The sequence below is a fragment of the Mustela putorius genome, unplaced genomic scaffold (genome assembly GCF_011764305.1).
Source record: "Mustela putorius furo isolate JIRA1106 unplaced genomic scaffold, ASM1176430v1.1 tig00000179_pilon_pilon_pilon, whole genome shotgun sequence".
Classification (NCBI taxonomy): domain Eukaryota; kingdom Metazoa; phylum Chordata; class Mammalia; order Carnivora; family Mustelidae; genus Mustela; species Mustela putorius.
The window spans coordinates 1171831-1194336 of record NW_025421305.1 but is presented as its reverse complement, the minus strand read 5'-3'; the positions used below and the strand labels follow the sequence as shown (position 1 = coordinate 1194336).

Sequence of the window (22506 nt, the reverse complement as noted above, 5' to 3'; positions counted from 1 at the left end):
AATCTCCACACCTATTTCACCCATTCCCCCCAACTAACCTCCCTTCTGGTAACCATCTGTTTGTTCTCTACAGTTAAGGGTCTGTTTCTTGGTTTGTCTCTCTTTTCTTTTTCCATTGATTCTTTTTGTTTCTTAAAATTCTGTATATGAGTGAAATCACATATGACATTTATCTTTCTGTGACTGACTTATTTTGCTTAGCATAATACTCTCTAGCTCTAGCCATGTTGTTGTGGATTTCAAGATTTCATTCTTTTTATGGCTGAGTAATATTCCATTACACACACACACACACACACACACCAGCTCTTGGGTAAATATTGGTAAATATTGGGTAAATACCCAATAGTGCAATTGGTAGATCTTAGGATAATTCCATTTTTAGCTTTATGAAGAGCCTCCATACTGTTTTCCAGAGTGGCTGCACCAGCTTGCATTTCCACCAACAGTGCATCAAGTTTCTTTTTCTCCACATCCTTGCCAACACTAGTTGTTTCTTGAGTTTTTTTATTTTAGCCATCCTAAAAGGTGTGAGGTGATATCTTTTTGATTTGCATTTCCATGATGATAGATGATGTTGAGAATCTTTTCTTTTCTTTTTTTTTTTTTAAAGATTTTATTTATTTATTTGATAGATAGATCACAAGTAGGCAGAGAGGCAGGCAGAGAGAGAGAGGAGGAAGCAGGCTCCCTGCTGAGCAGAGAGCCCAATGCGGGGCTCGATCCCACTGAACCACCCAGGCACCCCGTTGTTGAGCATCTTGTTGAGCATCTTTTCATGTGTCTGTTGACCATCTGGATTTCTTCATTGGAGAAATGTCTATTCATGTCTCCTGTTCATTTTTTAATTGGATTGTTTATTTGGGGGGTATTGAGTTGCTTAAGTTATTTATACATTTTGGATACTAACCCTTTATTGGAGATGTAATTTGAAAATATCTTCTCCCATCCCATAGGTCCTTTAGTTTTGTTCATTGTTTTTTTGCTATGTAGAAACTTTTTATTTTGAGATAGTCCTAAGAGCTTATTTTTGCTTTTATTTCTCTTGCCTCAAGAGACATATCTAGAAAAATTTTGCTATGACCAGTGTCAGAGAAATTACTACCTATGTTCTCTTTAATAATTTTTATGGTTTCAGGTTTCACACTTAGGTCTTAATCCATTTTGAGTTTATTTTTGTGTATGATATAAGGAAGTGGCCCAGTTTCATTCTTTTGAAGATAGCTGTCTAGTGTTCCCAACACACTTTATTAAAAACAATGTCTTTTTCTCATTGCATATTCTTTCATCCTTTGTCAAAGATTATTTGAAAAAAAAAAAAACCCAGATTGAGCATATAATTGGGGGTTTATTTCTGGGTTTCTATTCTGTTCAATTCAGCTATATGTTTATTTTTATGCCAGCACCATACTGTTTTAATTACTACTGTTTTGTAATATAACTTGAAATCTGGAATTATGATACCTCCAGTTTTGTTTTTCTTTTCCAAGATTGCTTTGGCTATTCAAGGTCCTTTGTTGTTCCATATAAGTTTTGAGATTACTTATTCTAGTTCCCATTATTCTTGATGAGTTTGTTTTAATAAGTTTTTTTAATTTTTTAATTTTTTTTTACAAAGAAATAAAATGCTTTAACTCTTAATACTCTTCACGTTTTAATTTACAGTGTACTCAATGAACGTTTGTTTTACAATTTGTGAATTTCGCCATACATTTATGATTGACCCAGAGGTATTAATTTTGACTACATTTTTAAAGGCTTTAGAACAATCGTGATTTTCTCCATTGATTATTAAGATCAATTTGCATGGTGTTAGCTTGCATGTCTGTCTGTCTGTCTGTTTTGCAAACAAAACTTGCGAAAAGATAATATCTATATAGGTTTTTTAGTCACTATTTATTATACAAAACTGAGATCATATTACTGAACTTTTCTACATTTTTTCTTCTCTGTCAAGATTTTTTATGGTAAAATCTCTAAATCAGCTGTAATAATTTTAAAGAATTCTTTTAAAATTATTGAAAATATCATGATATATGGGAACCATATTATTTGAACTATTCTTTCACTGACAGACATGAAAAATGCTTTTAGTTTTGTGCCACAATGATCATTGCTTCAATAAACATTCTGTGCAAATATTCTCAACTACTAGTTGATTTATTTCTATGAAATAGATTCCCAGGAGTGTAGTTTCTAGGTTAAAGTTATACTTCAACTTTTTTTTCAAGTTATACTTGAAACTTTTTTTTTGACATCACCAAAAGGCTGTAACAATTCCCAAAAGGCTGCAACAATGCATATTTCAGTTTCCTGTCAGTATGGTAAGGTAAGTAAAGTAAGGTAAAGTGTTCCTTTTCTTTTGCAGCTCAACAGAAATAGATATTAGAGCATTTCAATTGTTGCCAGCCAGATAGGGTAAGTTTATGTCTCATGGTTAATTTAATCAGCTAATACTGACCATTAGAGAATTTGAATTTTTTCAAAAGTTTATGTATGTTGATCACTTGGAATTGCTCTTTTGTAAATAACCTTTTTGTGTGTGTGATCTTTGGTGATTTTTAAAATTGAACTGTCTTTTTCTTTTCCATCTGAGCTCTTTGTACATTACAGATTGAGTAGCCCATAAATGTAGAAAAGAGAAGCAATTTGGATGAGGTCAGAACTGGCTTTACCAATGAACTAGAGCATGCTTTCATCAGATCAGTAAGATACTGGTACAGGTAAACACAAATGGATCTGTAGAACAGAATACTCTTAAAGAAACAACCCAAGTGTATATGATAACTCATTAAATTTATTATATTTATTTACATAAGTGGGAAGATGACAGATTATTTAAAAGCTTTGCAGACAAAACTAACTAGTCATATATGAAAAGTCAAATTGGGCTCTACGGAAACAAAAATACATGTTATGTGGATTAAATTTAAAATGTAAAATTTTGAAAACATTCCTACACAAACATAGTATACTATATACACAATATATGGGCAGAGAAGATAAAATTTCTGAAAGAAATGATGAGAAGGGGACACCAGGGTAGCTCAGTTGGTTAAGTGACTGACTCTTGATTTTGGCCGAGTTCATGATCTCAGTGACCTGGGATGGAGCCCTACAGTGGGCTCCATGCTCAGTAGGGAGTCTGCTTGAGATTCTCTCTCTCCCTATCCCTCTGCTCCTCCCCCTGCTTGTTCTCACTCTCTATAAAATAAATAAATCTTTAAAAAAAATGATGAGACATATTTGACTATATAAAAATTAAAACTTTTATATGGCAAAATTTATTGACAAAATCAATAGAAAAATTATATATATGTGCATATATGTGTAGGTATGTAAATATGTATATAAATGTGCATATTCACATAATAAATTACCTACATAATGATAATACAAAAAAATTAATGTAACAACACAATTTACTATTGCAAGGTTTCTTTGGGTCAGGAATCTTGGTGTGGCTAGGCTAAGTTACTCTGACTCAGAATTTTTCATGAGGCTGCAGTCAGTTTACTAGCCAGGACTTTGGTCCATGTGGGAAGGCTCACCTATGGGAAAAAGGATAATTGCTGCCTTTCCAGATGACTGTTTCACAACTGGCAGCTGAGCAATACAACAAAGCACTCAGGGTGGAAGTCAAAGTCCTTTTTTATAACCTAATCCCAAGTGACATCCCATCATTTCTACTGTATTCTATTCCTTAGAAGTTAGTCAATAAATCTAGCCCAACTCAAAGTGAGGAGATTACACAAAGATGTAAATACCAGGAGGCAGGGATCATTGGGACCATCTTAGAGATTGCTTAGCACAATATGGTACATTCATAATTATAAACAATATACATACTTAAATCTTGTTTCTCATTTCAACATCTTTAGATAAAATCTCTCAACTACCATAAAATGAGGAAATTAGTTCTTTCTACCTCTCTCTTGGCAGGTCCCACTTGCCTTTTCTATCAATTAGATGTCAGTGTTTACATTGCTAATGTTTATAACATTTACCTGACAAATATAATTAAATCTATTGACTAAATTCACTTTAAGTGAAAGAACAGGCAGTATTCTTTTCTCCTTTCAGTTTGAGGGAGGCTTATCCTGGTGGAGAACACCCACACTAGACATGTTAGCCCTTCTCTGCCAGATTATCTCACTTATTTTTAGCCTGGGGATGTAGATGAGAAAACTTGCATCGCTGATCTATAGAGTTTGCTTCAAACAATCACCTCAATATTGTTTCACTTTCCAATGTGGAATCTGAAGTCTCCTGCGACTTGGCAGGAAATAGTGATGCTAACCTACTATACATTTTCCTGCATAGGTTTTGGTCTGTAGATTTTTCTACTCAAGATTAATCTACCTTCTGTCTTCTATAAGTTTATTAAAATCTTTTATCTGATGATGTTCCCATTCTTGTTTTTTTTATTTAATGAATGTATTTTCTTATTTATTTCTTTACTAATATTTCAATAGAATTCTGGAAGGAGTAGGAGTTAAATCCTTTCACCTAGTTTGCCAGAGTGAAACAAACCAAACCTATCTATCTATGGATGCTTATAGGATTACCAAATTAATAAATTAATGCTTTGAAGGGATGTCCACTATCATCACTGCTATTCAACATAGTACCAAAGTCCTAGCCTCAACAATCAGACAACAAAAAGAAACAAAAGGCATCTGGAGTTAAACTCTCACTCTTTGCAGATGACATGATACTTTATGTAGAAAACCCAAAAGACTCTGTCCCAAAACTGTTAGAACTCATATAGGAATTCAGTAAAATGGCAGGATATAAAATCAGTGCACAGAAATCAGCTGCATTTCTGTACATTAACAACAAGACAGAAGAAAGAGAAATTAAGGAGTTGGTCCCATTTACAATTGCACCCAAATCCATAAGATACCTAGGAATAAATCTGACCAAAGAGGCAAAGGATCTGCACTCTGAAAACTACAGAATACTCATGGAAGAAATTGAGGAAGACACAAAGAGAAGGAAAAACATTCCATGCTTATGGATCAGAAGAACAAATAGTGTGAAAATGTCTATGCTACCTAGAGAATCCTACACATTTAAACAGTCCCTATCAAAATACCATCAAGTTTTTTCAAAGACATGGAACAAATAGCCCTAAAATTTGTATGGAATGAGAAAAGTCCCCAAACATCCAAAGGAATGTTGAAAAAGAAAACCAAAGCTGACAGCATCACAATTCCAGACTTCAAGCTCTATTACAAAGCTGTGATCATCCAAACAGTATGGTACTGGCACAAAAACAAAGAGATCAATGGAACAGACTAGAGATCCCAGAAATGGATCCTCAACTATATGGTCAACTAATCTTCAACAAAGCAGGGAAGAATATCCAACAGGAAAAAAAAAAAAAACAGTCTCTTCAACAAATGTTTCTGGGAAAACTGGACAGACACATGCAGAAGAATCAAACTACATCATTCCCTTATACCACAGACACAAATAGACTTCAAACAGATGAAAGACCTAAATGTAAGACAGGGATCCATCAAAATCCTTGAGGAGAACACAGGCAGCAACCTCTTTGACCTCGGCCACAGCAACTTCTTGCTAGACACAACTTCAAAGGCAAGGGAAACAAAGGCAAAAATGAACATTGGGACTTCAAGATCAAAATCTTTTGCACGGCGAAGGAAACAGTTAACAAAACTAAAAGACAACTGACATAATGGGAGAAGATATTTGCAAACAACCTATCAGATAAAGGGCTAGTACCAAATTCTATAAAGAAGTTATCAAACTCAACACCCAAAGAACAAATAATCCAATCAAAAAATGGGCAGAAGACATGAAAAGATATATCAGCAAAGAAGACATCCAAAATGGCCAACAGACACATAAAAAAATGCTCAACACCACTCAGCATCAGGGAAATACAAATCAAAACCCCAATGAGATACCACCTCACACCAGGCAGAATAGCTAAAATTAACAAGTCAGGAAATGACAGATGTTGACAAGGATGTGGAGAAAGGGTAACCCTCCTACACTGTTGGTGGGAATATAAGCTGATGCACTCTGGAAAACAGTATGGAGTTTCCTCAAAAAGTTGAAAATAGAGCTACCCTAGGACCTAGCAATTGCACTACTGGGATTCACCCCAAAGACACAAATGTTGTGATCTGAAGGGGCAGCTGCATCTTAGTGTTTATAGCAGCAATGTCCACAATAGCCAAACTATGGAAAGAGCCTAGATGTCCATCAACAGATGAAAGGATACAGAAGATGTGGTACATACATACAATGGAATATTATACAGCCATCAAAAATGAAATCTTGACATTTGCAATGACATGGGTACAAGTAGAGGATATTATGCTAAGCAAATAAGTCAGTCAAAAGAAGACAATTATCATATGATCTCACTGATATGAGTAATTTGAGAAACAAGACAGAGGATCATAGGAAAAGGAAGGGAAAATGAAACAAGATGAAGCCAAAGAGGGAGAAAAACCATAAGAGACTCTTAATCATGGGAAACAAACTGAGGATTCCTGGAGTGGAGGGGGGTGAGAGGGATGTGGTGGCTGGGTGATGGACATTAGGGAGGGTGTATGCTGTGGTGAGCACTGTGGGTTATGTAAGACTGATGAATCACACAACTGTAACCCTGAATAAAGCAATACATTATATGTTAATAAAAAATAATAAAATTAATGCTTTGAGATGAATATGATCATATTAGTTTTCTATTGCTGTCACATAAATTACCACAAACTAGGTTTAAAACAACTGAAATTTATTCTTTTATAGTTCTGAACATTAGAATTTCAAAATGGGTCTCACCAGGCTAAAATTAAGATATCAGAAGAGCCACATTCCTTCCTAGAGACACTAAGGGAGAACTCCTGTCTACACTCAAGCAAGTTGTTGGCAAAATCCATATCTTTATTGTTGTACAGAGTCCCATTTCTTCTTCCTGTCTGCTGAAAGCCGTTTTGCGCTTCTAGAAACCACCTCATGCCCAGGTTCACAGTCCTGTTCCTACATTTTCAAAACCAGCAAGAGCAGATCAAGACTCTCTCATACTTCAAACCTTCCTATCTCTTCATGTAACACCACATATTTCAGTGACTCTTCAAGTCTTCGCTTTCTGCTTTTAAGTAATAATTAAGTATAATCCCCCTCTTTTAAAGTCAGATTAACAACTTTAATTCCACCTGCACCCTTAGTTTTATTTTGCCATGTGAGGCAACCTATTCACATAGTCCAGGGATTAGGACATGGACGTCTTTGGTAGACCATTATTCTGCCTTCCACATTGGTCAATATCTATTGCTATTTGTCAGGAAAAGTGATTGTATAATTCTATTTATTTGGAAAAAGTTTTCAAAAGAATTATAAAACTTCAGGAAGACTGTGAAGAAGGTGAGGAATTATATTTGGCTGAGAAGAGGGATATTATGTGGGTAGTAGTGAAAAAGAAAAGTATGGAATATTAATTCCTAATCATAGAAGTAGAATAAATAACTGAAGTCAAGAATGTCCTATGTCTTAGAGCATTTTACTTCGAAGTACCTAAAATATTCTTATGGCAGAACTTATATATTTGCCTTATTTACAAGTTAAGGGAGATCATGAACTCAAAAAAAATGTATACTATAGAGACAAAAACTGATGTGGAAAAAAGAAACATGGTATGATCTGCAAAGACATTTCTTGTTAAACTAAAGATATATGTAGTAGAACTATAATGAACCTTGAGATTTCAAAATAGGTTTCCTTTGAGAGTCAACATATGCACTGAGAATAACAGTTTCTTGGAGTATATCACAAATGGTAATTTTGTTATACAAAATTTAAGTATCCCCTAAAATCTGAAAAGAAAACCATTCATAAAATCCTTGTTTCCAAATTTGTAGTATGGTAATGCCAAATGTCATGCTCTGTAAACTAGTAAATATCATTTTCTCTGTCATGAAGAAAAAAGATGTGTTTCCACCAAGTGATATCTCTGTTCATGCATTTTGGAGAGTTTTATTGCTAATGCATATAGCCTAGAATGGAAAGAAACTTGGCAAATGAAAAAAAGTTGATTTTTCGCACTGGTCTGTAGATGGGTTTTTTTCTATTTTACATGACATGGGGGAAAATATAGTTTTAAAATGCCCATTTATTGTTATGCTATCATTTGTGTGATTAAACATGTTAGTAAATAACTTTTCAGGTAAATTTCACATTTCCAACTGTGTAAACTTCATTACTAGTTGATTCTAGCTCCTAATGTCAGACAGTTAACCTAAGGGATAAGTTCAGATGTTCATTGAAATGTTGACTACCTGCCAATATTGTTGTACTATGTAGAAAAAATAAGTAAATAAGCATGTTCTGTATTTTACTGGTGAACATATACATCAATACAATTTATCCACAGTGCTAAGTTAGCTATATATAGTGTCTATTTAGGTGTCATATCGCTAAGAAATGTACCTCTAACATGAAAATATTCACATAAACATTGAAAGCTGTTCTGAATATAAATTTGCTACTATTCCTTACAAATTGCAGAACTCAGTATGTGATTAAAATAAAAAGTCAATGTAACTCACCTAGTTTAAATATGTACTTAATGTTCATATTTACAGTTCACAATCACAGAAGTTACTCAGAGTGGATTTCAAACATCTTTGGAAATGCTAATTTTATTTAATAAAGTTCTTATATCTAATGTCTTTGTTCAGAATGGAATGTCTAGGTAATATTATTTTTTAATGACTATAATATCATCTTGACATCAAGTGATGGTTGTGGGTTTATGAGCATTTTTATAATGTCAGAATTTTAATATTTTAATTGTGAATTCTTAATAACATGAATTCATTCTTCTGTGCTAACTCTGACATCTTTTCTTTTACAAGAGAATATGTAATTTTATTTTAAGTGGAACAGAGTCAGTATTTATTCTGTTAAAATTACCATTTGTTTCATTTTTGTACCTCTTATAAAGGGTTTTAGATAAATTAAGAAAACCCAGCTTGTTCTAGGACTTTATAAGGGAGAAAAAGAATGACTCAGTCTCTCTTCTTTTTTTCTTTCTAACTATGCACTTTTGAAGACTTCTCTTATGTGCTATCTATAACAGTAACAAAACTAAAATCCTGTGAGAAAATCTTTCTTTTATGTTTTATAGCCTTGGATTTTCAACTATAGTGGACCTTCACCATATCTTTGCAAATCCCTCTGTCTGTAAATACCACCATAATGCATAATTGTTGCCATAAAATGACAATATGAATCACTACACACAAAGGTTTTGTGTTTATGTTTCATTTTGTGTATGGCCATAAAAGTCACTAAACACAAAGCTGATTTGAATGTGAATGCAGGACAGTAAGCTCACCTTACTCACTAGCTAAAGGACAGCCACCTTGTAACACGAAGAACTAAAACTAACACCCCTAGCAAAATTACAAATTACTCTGGACATGAAAACTTGGGGTCATTCATAATTAGTCATAAGGAGAAAAGTTGAATTTATGAATGCTTGAGAATAATTTATTACATGTGATTTCCCAATATCAATGTTTGTAACTTATCAATACAGTTGACCCTTGAACAACACGGGTTTGAATTGTGTGGGTCCACGTATACATGGATTTTTTTGTTTTATAAAATCAGTACAGTACTGTAAATATATTTTCTTTTCCTTATGACTTTCTTACTACATGTAAAAGCTAAAGAGAAGGCAAGTGAAATGGAAAAGAATTAAGAAGAAGCCTTCAGGAAAGAGCTAGAAAATTTGGGCCAGCAAGTGCTATACAGTGGTATAATGTACAGGAAAGTCTTGGGGCCTATTAGAGATTTAGACACAAGTTCTCATTCCAGCACCTCACTTCCCCTGAGCCTCTTTTATCTTTCTATCAAATGAAATGTTGCAATCAATTCTCTTGTACCACATCCCTGATAGAACCTTCATGAACTAAGAGCCCAGTAAGATACCAGAAGAGTGTCAATTCCAGCATGAGGCTTGAGGACTCCTGCATTTAAGATTTCAGAAGAAGAGCTAGATCTTGAACCAGTCTAGCCATTGTTATTTGTTTACTTTCTGTGTTAAGCTCTCTCTCTCTCTCTCTTTTAAGATTTTATTTATTCATTTGACAGAGAGAGAGCACAAGCAGGGGGAATAGCAGAGGGAGAGGGAGAAGCAGGTTTCCCACTGAGCAGGGAGCCTGATGTGGGCCTCAGTCCCAGGACTCTGGGATCATGAAACTGCTGAAGGCAGACACTTTACCAACTGAGCCACCCAGGTGCCCCTTAAGCTCTCTTTATTACCTTCATTTCCCATCTGCCCTGTCTCTGCTAAATATATCAGCTCTTCTGACTTTTGACTTTACCTGTTCTCAAAACCAACACACATTGAAAATGTATTTCATGGTTATTGGCTTCTTGTCTGTGTTAATATATTTTATTCACCCAGTCAGATCCACTCTTGATCCTTCTCCATCCAGCTCTGTGTTGTAGGAGGTTGACTTGCATAGACTAGCTGTGAACTCCTTTGCCTCCTGGCTTTCAGTTGTTTTCAACTAAAGGGAGACTTATAAATGACATTGGACGGGAGAAAGATGCTGAACTGAAGTACTAGTTCTCTCACCTGTTCCCCATCACACATTCTCCATGGGGACAATAATAATCCTCTAGGGGGTTAAAATTGATAATTAGAGCCAAAAAAATTATAGTTAGTTGCAATGGTTTGTGGTTTTCCAAAGGCCCAAAGTACAGAAACATTTATACACTAAATGTAGAGTATTAAATATTTATGGGGGAGAGGTGATTAGGTATAAAATGTCTATGAAGGCTCCTAGGGGTAGTGATAATGATAGATTGTCTTACAGTGTAGATATGACCTGGCTGCATTGTCTAGCTCAATGTCAAAGATATTCTGAGCTAATGGAGTAGGTAGAAAGGTAGAAAACAAAGATGGAGGGAGAGATTACAGGAGCCCTTTTAATTAATTTTAACTACTCAGAAGTGACAAAAAGAGAGTTAAAGTTTCCAAAAGGAAAATAGGAAACCCTCTCTTTTCCCTCATTTCTCCAACGTCAATTCCTGTACCTAATCTTATTTTATGTATAAACTTTCCCTAGATCAAACTTTCACTAATAAATCATTTAACATCACATTTTCTGATCCCTTACATAAACAAAGAGGGAGTTTTAATAAAAATTAATTTATGCAGAGTATATTGCAATTTACATAATTCCTTTATTTTTTTTTAAAGATTTTATTTATTTATTTGACAGAGGGAGATCACAAGTAGGCAGAGAGGCAGGCAGAGAGAGAGAGGAGGAAGCAGGCTCCCCACTGAGCAGAGAGCCCGATGCGGGACTCGATCCCAGGACCCTGAGATCATGACCTGAGCCGAAGGCAGCGGCTTAACCCACTGAGCCACCCAGGCGCCCTACATAATTCCTTTAATAATATGCATTTATTTTATTCTCAAAATTACTTCTTGTAATCAATATGATAGACCACATTAATAAAACAAAGGATAATGATCATCTCATTAGATGGAGAAAAACACAAGACATTGATGAAAGGAATTGAAGACAACACAAACAATAGGAAAGATATTTCATGCTCATGGATTGGAAGACTTAATATTGCTAAAATGTCCATACTACCCAAAGTAATCTACCAATTCAATGCAATCTCTATCAAAATACCAATGGGATTTTTCACAGAACTAGAACAAATAATTCTAAAATCTGTATGGAACCACAAAAGAGCCCAAATAGCCAAAGGAATCTTGAGAAAGAGAAACAAAGAAAGAGGTCTCACAATCCCAAATTTTAACATGTACCACAAAGCTGTTGTAATCAAAACAGAATGGTACCGGCACAAAAGCAGACACATAGATCAATGGCACAGAATACAGAGCCCAGAAATAAAGCCATGATTGGTTATACAGTAAATTAATCTGTGACAAATGAGGCAAGAATATATAATGGGGGAAAAACAGCCTCTTCAATAAATGGTGTTGGAAAAACTGGACAGCAACATGCAAAAGAATGAAGATGGACCACTTCCTTATGCCATACACAAAAATATATAAAAATAAACTTAAAATAGGTTGAAGACATAAATATAAGACCTGAAACCATAGAACTTCTAGGAGACAACATGGGCAATGTGTTTGCTCTTTGATATTTATCTTATCAAATAGATATATGTTTTTGATCTTCTCCTCAGGCAAGGGCAACAAAAGCAAAAATAAACAAATGAGAACACATCAAACTAAAAAGCTTTTTCACAGCAAAGGAAACTATCCAGAAAATAAGCAACCTACTGAATGAGAGAAGACATTTGCAAATGCTATATCCAATAAAAGGTTAATATCCAACATATAAGAACTCATAAAATTCAATTAAAAAATCCAATTAAAAAGTGGATACAGTATTTGAATAGACATTTTCCAAAGAACATATACCAATGGCGAATAGGCACTTAAAAAGATGCTCAGCATCACTAATCAAGAAAATGTAAATCAAAACTCAATAAGATACTACCTCATGCCTCTCAGAATGGCTAAAATCAAAAAGACAAGAACTAACATTGTTGGTGAGGATGTGGAGAAAGGGGAACCTTCATGCACTGTTGGTGGAAATGCAAACTAGTACAGCCACTCTGGAAAACGGTATGGAGGTTCTTCAAAAAGTTAAGAATAAAACTGGCCTATGAACCAGCAATTTCATTACTAGGTATTTACCCAAAGAATACAAAAATACTAATTCAGAGGAATACATGCACCCCGATGTTTATAGCAGCATTATCTACGATAGCCAAATTATGGAAATAGCCCAAGTGTCCGTTGACTGATGAATGAATAAAGAAGAGATGTTGTATATACACAATGGAATATTATTCAGCCAAAAAAAGAGAATGAAATCTTGCCATTTGCAGTAACATGGATGGAGCTAGAGAATATAATGAGAAGCAAAATAAATCAGAGAAAGACAAATACCATATGATTTCACTCATACGTGGAATTCAAGAAACAAAACAAATGAACAAAAGCAAAAAAAAAAAGAGAGAGAGAGAGGAGAAGCAAACCAAAAAACAGACTCTTAACTGTAGAGAGCAAACAGATGGTTACCAGAAGGAAGGTAGGATGAGTTAAATAGGTGTTGGGGATTAAGGACTGGACTTGTTGTGATGAGCAATGGATGTTGTATGGAGGTGTGGAATCACTGTATTGCACAACTGAAACTAATATTACAATGTTACAAACTGGAATTTAAATAAAAACTTTGAAAAAATAAAAAAAAATTTTTGTTGATGAAATATAAATTGGTGTTTATAGAATATTATGGATATAAAGCAGAAAATGGTGCAGAAAATCATTGATTTCAGTATATAATAATTCACACAAAAAAATCCCAAATAATCTAAGTGTTCAGGAAATAAATGTATTTAAATCAAGGGGTATGGAGGACCTATTTAGCTTAAAGGATTTTAATGAAAACCCAGCCTATCTTTTAACCCCATCAGGAAAAAGAACTCTACAGAACAAGTGGCATGACTTTGGTAAAAGTCTTGCTAAAGTCACTAAAACTCACCAAAAGACTCTGATAAACAAAATCTGTTTGGGAAATAAATGAGATGAGAAGGAAGCCATCAGATAAGGAGACAACTTTCATTGAAAAGATATTGTTTGCAAGTAAGCAAAATATTCTAATAATATAAAGGATTAACACTATTCAGTGAAGTGTTAACAAATACATCAGGGGAAGGAGACACAAAAAAAAGGAAGCAAGCTTGCTGATAAATGAGGACAAGCATGAAATTAATTATGCCCCTTAAATGTCTACAATACTGAAATTGGCTTTTAAAAAATCTTTCTTTAACAATAGGAAATGAAAAGGAATTTGTGTAATTTGGAAATAGAAAAGATCTTCCCAAAGTAACAATTCATAACAAGCATAAGGAATTGAGGTATTTTGGACACACATAAATCAGCAGCCAAAAATGACAATTTGGTCAGAGATGAAAAGCAATTAGACAGAGGGTTTATTGGATTCCTTGGAAATCTCATTGTTAAAAGTTAGTGGGTAACTTTAGGAAGAATCTGTTGAAAAAAATTTTGCACTGTTGAAGAAATAGGTCAAGGGACCAAAGCAGAGGGAATGACCATGTGGAAGATACATTGTTAACTATTAACAAAATAGTGGTTTTACCAGCATGGGACAAAAACTGTATCTATCAGGAAGAAATAGTTCCAAGAGAAATGAATAACAGCACATTATCAAGATAAAAAAAAATCCTATTCAGAATTATCTTTTCTATAGAATTATCTAGAAAATGTCTGGTATTTCAACATTAATAATATTTCTGTGCAGTCTTCCTGAACTTTTTGTTGGACAAAATGAATTTGATTTAGATAGAATGTGGTCAAGAGGAACCAAAGCTTTCTGAATGTCTATAGAAAAGATTATAAGATGAAAATATATCAGATATTTTTCATACAAGCTACTTGAATTTATCAGGAGAAAAACATAGTACCCAGGGATTCAATTTTTAACCAAGCTGTTTTAGCAAAATCAAATTAAAGATTTCTAGCATTCCAGTTATCTGACATTTAAAAATATTCAATATAGCATTTTTGAGCCAAAAGTTATTTTTTTAAAATAATGCATTGGTTTTGCTTCCATTCATAGTTTAACAAATCTTAAATGTTTATCAGTTGGATTTAGTAGGTTTCACTTGGTAGAAGTACATTGGGGGGAGAAAACTCAACAAACATGAGTTTGAAATTTATGTTTATTCTTTTTAATGGCTGTGTAATATCCCATAGGATCTTTAGCTTATTTTAAGTAGGGATATTTCAGTTTGGAACACAATAACACTAGAATTTATTTAGATAATTGTTTATTAATATCAGTTAATTAAGAATGTCTTTGAAGGAATTACTGATGTTTGAAAAAAATCCCATGCTGAAACACTTTTACCTACAAAACAATTGCATTGATTTCTCTCTTTACCACCTGCCTCTCCTTCCAACATACACACACACATGTGTACACACACACACACACACTCCAGAGTATCAAGACAACAGGGTATCGAAATAAAATATAAAGGACATGACAGTGATTTCAATTTTGCGATATCCAAAATAGGATTTCTATTCACAAAATACCAAATCGCAGATTGTTTTCATTAATCCATATCAACAACTGCTTCAGTAAATGCCAGATAAATCCCCTCACTGAACTAACCATTCATTTTAGTCCAGATGTTTGACCTGGTAATCTGGTGTCAACACCCTCACAGGGTTTCCTTCCTCCTGGTTACTGTAGAGGATACATTTCCCTCAAAGACGTGAGATACACGCCCACCTAACCAAGCAGTCTAGCCTCTCAGTGGACACATAGGTAGCTCTGGTGGGCTCAATAGTGATTAAAGTCCTGTTACCTAAGTCTGAATAGCAAGAGGCTACATTGAGAGAAACTGTTTAGAGACTAAGCATTTCAAATTCTTTTGAAAATCTAAATAATTCTGCAAAGAACAGGCATGGCAGGAAGAGAAGTGTCAGGTGAATGGGTTTTAGAAAGGCTATTAGTTTGTAGAAGGAAGAGGTGCCAAATGTGAAGCATAACTTGTTAGTTGAGCCACAACATTAAATGACTGCTTTCTTGGGGACAAGCTGTTATAAACATAACTGTATAACTTCAGAAAGTCATTCAGTTACGACTGACAGCTTTTAAAGACCCCGAAGTCGTCCATTAAATCAAAGTACATTTATTTATTTATTATGAAATAAAGCCTGTTGACATGTGTCACCAAAAAGTTTTTCTTTTTAAATATGCCTCCTTGATCCAAGCATTCAGATACCACATTCTGCAAATCACAAACAGCACTATAATTAAAAGCTGGAGTACTACCTAAATCAGAACATTTAAAGGAATGATTGACATACTTGACAATCTCACGGGGCAGAGAAGCCATAAAAGTAAAGTTTTAAATATGTAGAATCTTTAAAATAAAACAAAATATGTAGAATCTAAAAAACAAAACAAACAAAGCAGAAACAGACCCATGATGGTTGCCAGAGGGAACGAGGTTGGGGGATGGGCAAAATAGGTGAAGGGGAGTGGGAGACATGGGCTGCTAGTTATGGAATGAGTAAGTCACAGAAATAAAGGCACAGCATAGGGAATGGTATAGCAATAGCTTTGTATGGTGACAGATGGGAGCTACACATGTGGCGAACACAGCATGACGTAGAGAGATGTGGTATCCCTGTGTTGTACACCTGCAGCTAATGTAACATTGTGTGTGAACTATGCTTCCAAAAGAAAAACGACAACGAAAAAGGAAAATGAAAAAGGGAAAATAAATACAAAGAGAAAGGTAAGTGACAAGCATGGGGGAAATTGGGATGGTGTACAAAGACTAATCTGAAGAAGATGTAGAAAAATGGGCTGAGAGTATGATTGGTGAATCTAGAGAAGGAATAAAAATGTCCAATAAACAAAAAATATTAGCCTGACTAATAATCAAAGATAGACAAAGTAAAATACCAGTTTGATCTTATTTTGGGTCCACTGAGGATAAAGGAAAAATGAATAGCACCTGTAATTAGCCAGAGTATGGACAGATTGGGACCTCACACCCTGGAGTACAGATGAAAGAAAAAATTGGTACAAGCGTAAGATGACTCCTCTTTTGCTTCCACTGTAGAAGAAAAGCAAGTGGGCAGTAAGTTCCTAAATGTAAAATATGCATAAATTTTGATCTAGAAAATCTGTTTCTAAGGCCTTAAAGAGATGATTTTATACTCTTTTATTTTTCTCTTCAGAAATGTATATACAAGAATATTCATGTCTGCATTTTTTACGCTAGTAAAAATTTGACAACAATCAAAATACTCATCAAAGGGGAATTGAGTAAATAAGTTCTGGAGTAACCATATAATGAAATATTCTGCAAATATTAAAAATGTTGATGGAGGTCTATGTGAACAAGGTTAAATTGCCATAATATTTGCCCAGATTTTCTCTTTACACAGCACTGAAGCAGTGCCTTCATTGGCTCAGGAGAAGGACAAATATAACAGAACACATATGTTTGTGAATGAAATTTTAAACTCAAATTGAGAAGCTTTAAGTTTGCCTGAGTGGACTTTGTGAGAGAAAGAGGTTTAGTTTGAAAATTTGACTTTGTATATTAGAAGCCAAAGCCCTGAAGTGTTAAAACAAATGATAGATTTGGAGGAATGATTGGCCCGTTATTTCCTGTGTCAAGGAGGGAAACAAGTTCATTCTTCACAGAGAAGAGGATAATAGACTTGGCTGCTGGTGGTGCCCTCTGAAAGGAATGTAGTTTTCTCCATTTCTCTTGGCCAAGTTCTGAAGGAGGGATGAACCGGGACAAGAGCAGTCCAGTTGAGATTGGCAGCAGGCTGGGGGAGGACCAATGGAGAGGACACCTATGTTTCATTTCCCTAGATAAAGCCCAGGGACACTGCGGGACTTCTAAAGAAACTCCATATTTCATGCATGTATTAGTTTCCTCTTGCTGCTACAAGAAATTACCACAAACTTATTGGCTTGAAACAATACATATTTATTATCTCCCAAGTCTAGTGGTCAAAACTTTAAAATTAGTCTCAATGGCCTAAAATCAAGGCTGCTGAGAGGCTGGCTGCCTTCCTTCTGAAGGCTGTAGGGAATCTGTCCTCGTCTCTTCCGACTTCCAGAGGTTGACCACATTCCTTGACTCGTGATTTCTTCCTCCATCTCTGGATGTTACGCCAGCAGCGTAACATTTTCACTCTAGTCGCTCTCTCTTTCTCTCTGGTTCCATCATTTCTCCTTTTCCGCTTCTGACCCTTCCAATTTCCTCTTAGAAAGGCCTCATGATTTACTGGGCCCACCAAGAGAACCCACTACAATCTCTCCGTACCAAGATCTTTAATTAATCACATCAGCAAAGTGCCTTTTACCATGTAAGGTAACATATTTACAAGTTCTGGGGAGAAGAATATAAATATTTGGGGGTTTATTTTCAGCCTACCACAACATGGTACCCTAGTAGTAGAATAGCAGTGACTGTCAGCAGGTGGCCCCATAGGCAACGTCTTTTGGCACGTGAAGAGCAGTTGAGAGGTCGCAGATGGGGTCATGGATGAAATGTTTGTGTCTCCTGAAGTTCATATGTGAAATCCTAACCCCTAAATGTGATGGTTTCGGGAGGGAGGTACTTTGAGAAGTGATTAGGTCTTGAGGGGGAAGCCCTCATGAATGGGATTAGTGCCCTTATGAAGGAGACTCTGAGACCTCTCCTGCCACTTTCACTGTGTGAGGACAAAGTGAGAAGATGGTTGTTTATGAACTGGGAAATGGGATCTCCTCAGGCACTGATGCATCTGCTAGTGCCTGACCTTAGACGTCCCAGCCTCTAGAATTATGAGATATACACATCTATTTTTTCAGCTACCCAGTATATGTCATTTTAGTTATAGCAGACTGAACTAAGACAGATGGAATGGTGAGAAAACTTGAAGAGACCTTGTGTTTGGAACAAGGTGGATGTAGACTGTACCATCTGACAGCCAGTTGTCAAAAAGTGATTGCAACCTTCTTAGCAGGTGTGGCAAGATTAGAACTGTCAGCCAAAAGGCAGGTAAAAGGCAACGAAGAAGAAAAGAGCATCATAAGGGTCCAACCTTGTCTTTGCTGCCTTCAGTGATTCATAGCTCTTGCCCATGATGTGAAACATTGCCCCAAGTGAAGAGAAGGAAAAGAGAGAGAGAACAAAAGTCCTAAAGTGATGTAACTGTGTAAAACCAAGAAAACACAGGAGTGACTGATTCTGCCATGGAATTGAACAAGTTGACTTGTAGACCCCCCCCCTTTTTTAAAAATTAAATTTATTTATTTGACAGAGGGATTACAAATAGGCAGAGAGGCAGGCAGAGAGAGAGAGGGGAAAGCAGGCTCCCTGGTGAGCAGAGAACCCTCTGCAGTGCTCGATCCCAGGACCCTGAGATCATGACCTGAGCCAAAGGCAGAGGCTTAACCCACAGAGCCATCCAGGTGCCCCGGATCTTGTTCTTTCTAATCTGTATAAAAACTCATACTGAGCCATGAGTTCTGGGTTGCAAAAGAGGAGACTTGTAGACCTTCAGAATAAATTAAGTAGAGTTTCAGAAAGATACAGGTCTTTTTCACCATACTATTACAATATTACTCACTATATTCCCTATGCTTTATTTTTCACTCCCGTGACTTACTTATTTTATAACTGGAGGCTTCTACCTCTTAGTTCCCTTCACCTATGTCATCCACCCCAAGAAGCCCTCCAGTTTGGCAACACCACTTTGTTCTCTGTATTTATGATTCTGTTTCTGTTTTGTTTGTTTAAAAATGTACAGTTTGGGACATCTTTAGTAAATACTTCGAAGTTCATAACTAAAACATTTATTTATTAGAAACATGTCTATAACATATTTTATATGAAAAAAGCACACTACAGACATGATATATATTATCCTATTTTAAGTGTTACATTTGCATTTACATGTGTTTATGCATGAAAAATAGGTCTTAAAGGTTATACTCCCAATTAGACATGGTTCTCTCTGGGTGATTCAATAATGAGTTATTTTATTGTACTCTTTTCTTTATATCTGTCCAATTTTAGAACCATGCAATTGTTTATATAATGAGTGTCTATTATTTGAATAATAACAAAAGCAATAAAGCCATTTCCATTTTCAAAAACTGGTAAAAGATATCGTTATTTATTTTAGATAGTGAGAAGGTATGGAAAAAACACTGAATTTGCCACCAGCAGAATGAGATTAAGTGTTAGTTTTCCAGTTTACTAGTCATGTGACCTGGGGCAAGCCACCTACAATTTCCGGTCCTCACCTGTAAACTGAGGATAATAATGCTCACTGCATCACCTCCCAGTGGTATCCTGTGGCAGGCAAGGAGCTTGACATTTAATGTGTTATCCAATCAGCAAAACAACTCTTGATGTGGCTATTATTATCCCCATTATGCAAAATGAATGTAAACCTTAGCTGCTCCTGCAATATAATCAAGAAAAAATGCTTGCAGTGCTCAGCATAGACATAGATGCCACATATAAGCTCTTTAAACCATATATAGATAGATTAGATTCCATGAATATCAGGCTCCCCTAAGATATTTAGTAATTTGAAGAGAAGTTTTTGAGTTCTCTGCCTGAAGATAGCCTCTCTAAAGCCAAACATTTCAGTCATATCCATTCCTACCTACTGTCAGGCCTCTTGATTAAAGCTTTGCTTCTGAGAACAGATGGTTGAATCCAAGTATCAGTTATAACCTTTGTGTTTGCTAAATTCAAGGTGTATATTTGTATACACATGAACATATATATGTTTTCTATATATGTTTGCACACATAGTATCATTTTAAGTGCTTAATTATCATTAATTACCTAGTACTCTCATTCAGATACGTTATAATTTATGGGAACAGATGAAGAAATGAGGATCAGGAACATGGGCCAAGTACAATGCCACATAAAGAAAAAAATGTCTAGATAATTCTACATAACCTAAGTGAAAAAATTAATACTAATTCATACTTCCTTATCTGAAACCTTTGAGACTAGAAGAGTTTTAGGGTTCAGAAGCTTTTGAGTTTCAGGAAGGTAATTAAATGCCTTACGTCACGTGTGGAGATAGAACGTCCCCAATGATGTGTGTCCTGTAATCAAGCACATTGTTATTTAGGCTCATAAAGAAATGAATATTCATACTAAGTAGGATAAATAATCTTTAAACAGTCTTATATCAGTTTGAGTTTTGCTGCCAAATGAGTTTGCACCAAACTTTGGGAGAACTTTTCAGTTCAATTAAACTCTGTAATGAGACAGGAGGTGCTTCCGTTTTCTTCAAGTTGTTTTCAGGTTTTCATTTGCTCTTCATTTTCCTGCTCTTGCTGATGTGGCGGGACGGTTCTCACAGTTGTAGAAAGAGATAATGTGAAGGCGCAGTGTTGACTCTTATCAGGAAGTATCATTACCAATGGCAATAAAAAAGTTGTCTTTAGCGAGGCAAGTTTTTCTTTTGCCTCACTGATATGTACTTCCCCAGATGAATAAAACATATCCATGTGACTGGATGTAAAGAGTTGATAAACAGTTTCCTATGTAAAAGCTTTCAGAAGCCTTTAGTTTGTATGAAAACCTAACTCCTGACCTCTGCTCTCTGGACTCTTGCTAATGGTACCGCTTATTACTGTTTGAAGTTGTGATGACCTCGTTGGAATTATTTGTAGTGTTGATACCCTTGGTCAGACTGTAGAGACTTCCATAATTTGATGATTATGGGAGTAAGGTGAGTAAAGGGGACATTTGCCCTGGACTTTGGGAGGATATTTCCATTAGTAATAGGTCAAAATAAATAGTGACTTAAGATTGGAGAAAACTTTCCAAGCAGTGACTCACAGATTTTTCTCCTTCAAAAGGAAGCAGATGCCTGAGTGCTGATGTCAACACAAAGGATATAATAATGGATAGGCTACCCATGAAGGATATAATAAGGAGAAAGGGTATAAAATTGGGGTTAAAAGTCCTCCTCCCCAAATCTTTCAGCTAGTCTCCCAAGCTAGATCGAATTATGATTGCAGAGAATATTGAGGATTGAGGCACTTACCAAACTATATGGAAGGAGCCTTACAACCGCACGTTAATGAAGAAAAGTCAATCTGGCCAGTTCATGGTGAACTCAGGCACTCTTGTGTTTCTTTGTCTTACTCATGGTTTTACATACTCATATTATTTCAGGATTTGTTTTCTCTCTCTTTACTCCTTCCCTTCACTTGGAGTCATTTTTCAGTTCATGGGCAAGGGTTATAAATAATCTAGGCAGCAGAGAAGACAGAGTTGGGTCTTTGATGATGCTCCTTCTGTCCTATGCTGCTTTCTATCTCTCCTTTGGCCAATGGCCTCTATTCTTGCCATATGCCAAGAGGGTTGGAGCAAACGTGTAGTGGACTCTCTCAACAACCTTGAAAGGAAAGAATTATCCTCTTTAAGAAAGAGGAAACTGAGGGGTACTTGGGTGGCTCAGTGTGTTAAGCCCCTGCCTTCGGCTCAGGTCATGATCTCAGGGTCCTGGAATCAAGCCCCACATCAGGCTCTCTGCTCAGCAGGGAGCTTGCTTTCCCCTCTCTCTCTGCCTCTCTGCCTATTTGTGGTCTCTGTCTGTCAAATAAGTAAATAAAATCTTAAAAAAAAAAAAAAAAAGAAAGAGGAAACTGAGACCCAGAGAGATTAGGTACCTTGTACAAGGATCATGTAGACATCAAATGACAGAGCATGAAGCCTTGTCTAGTTTGAAACATGGAATGAGAAAAACTTAGACAAAAAAGAATTTTGTCAAATATAGTGTCTAGCAAGCTTCTAGCATAGTCACGCTTGATTAAATTGCACAAATAGAGATGTATTCTGTGGAGATGCTTCTTAAAGGAATAA

The 22506-nt window shown here is 35.6% G+C and overlaps 1 pseudogene; it reads right to left on the bottom strand.

Annotated features, from left to right (window-relative positions):
* Positions 1-19084: 19084 nt before the first annotated feature.
* Positions 19085-19201, bottom strand: LOC123391134 (annotated as a pseudogene).
* Between the last annotated feature and the right edge of the window lie 3305 nt (positions 19202-22506).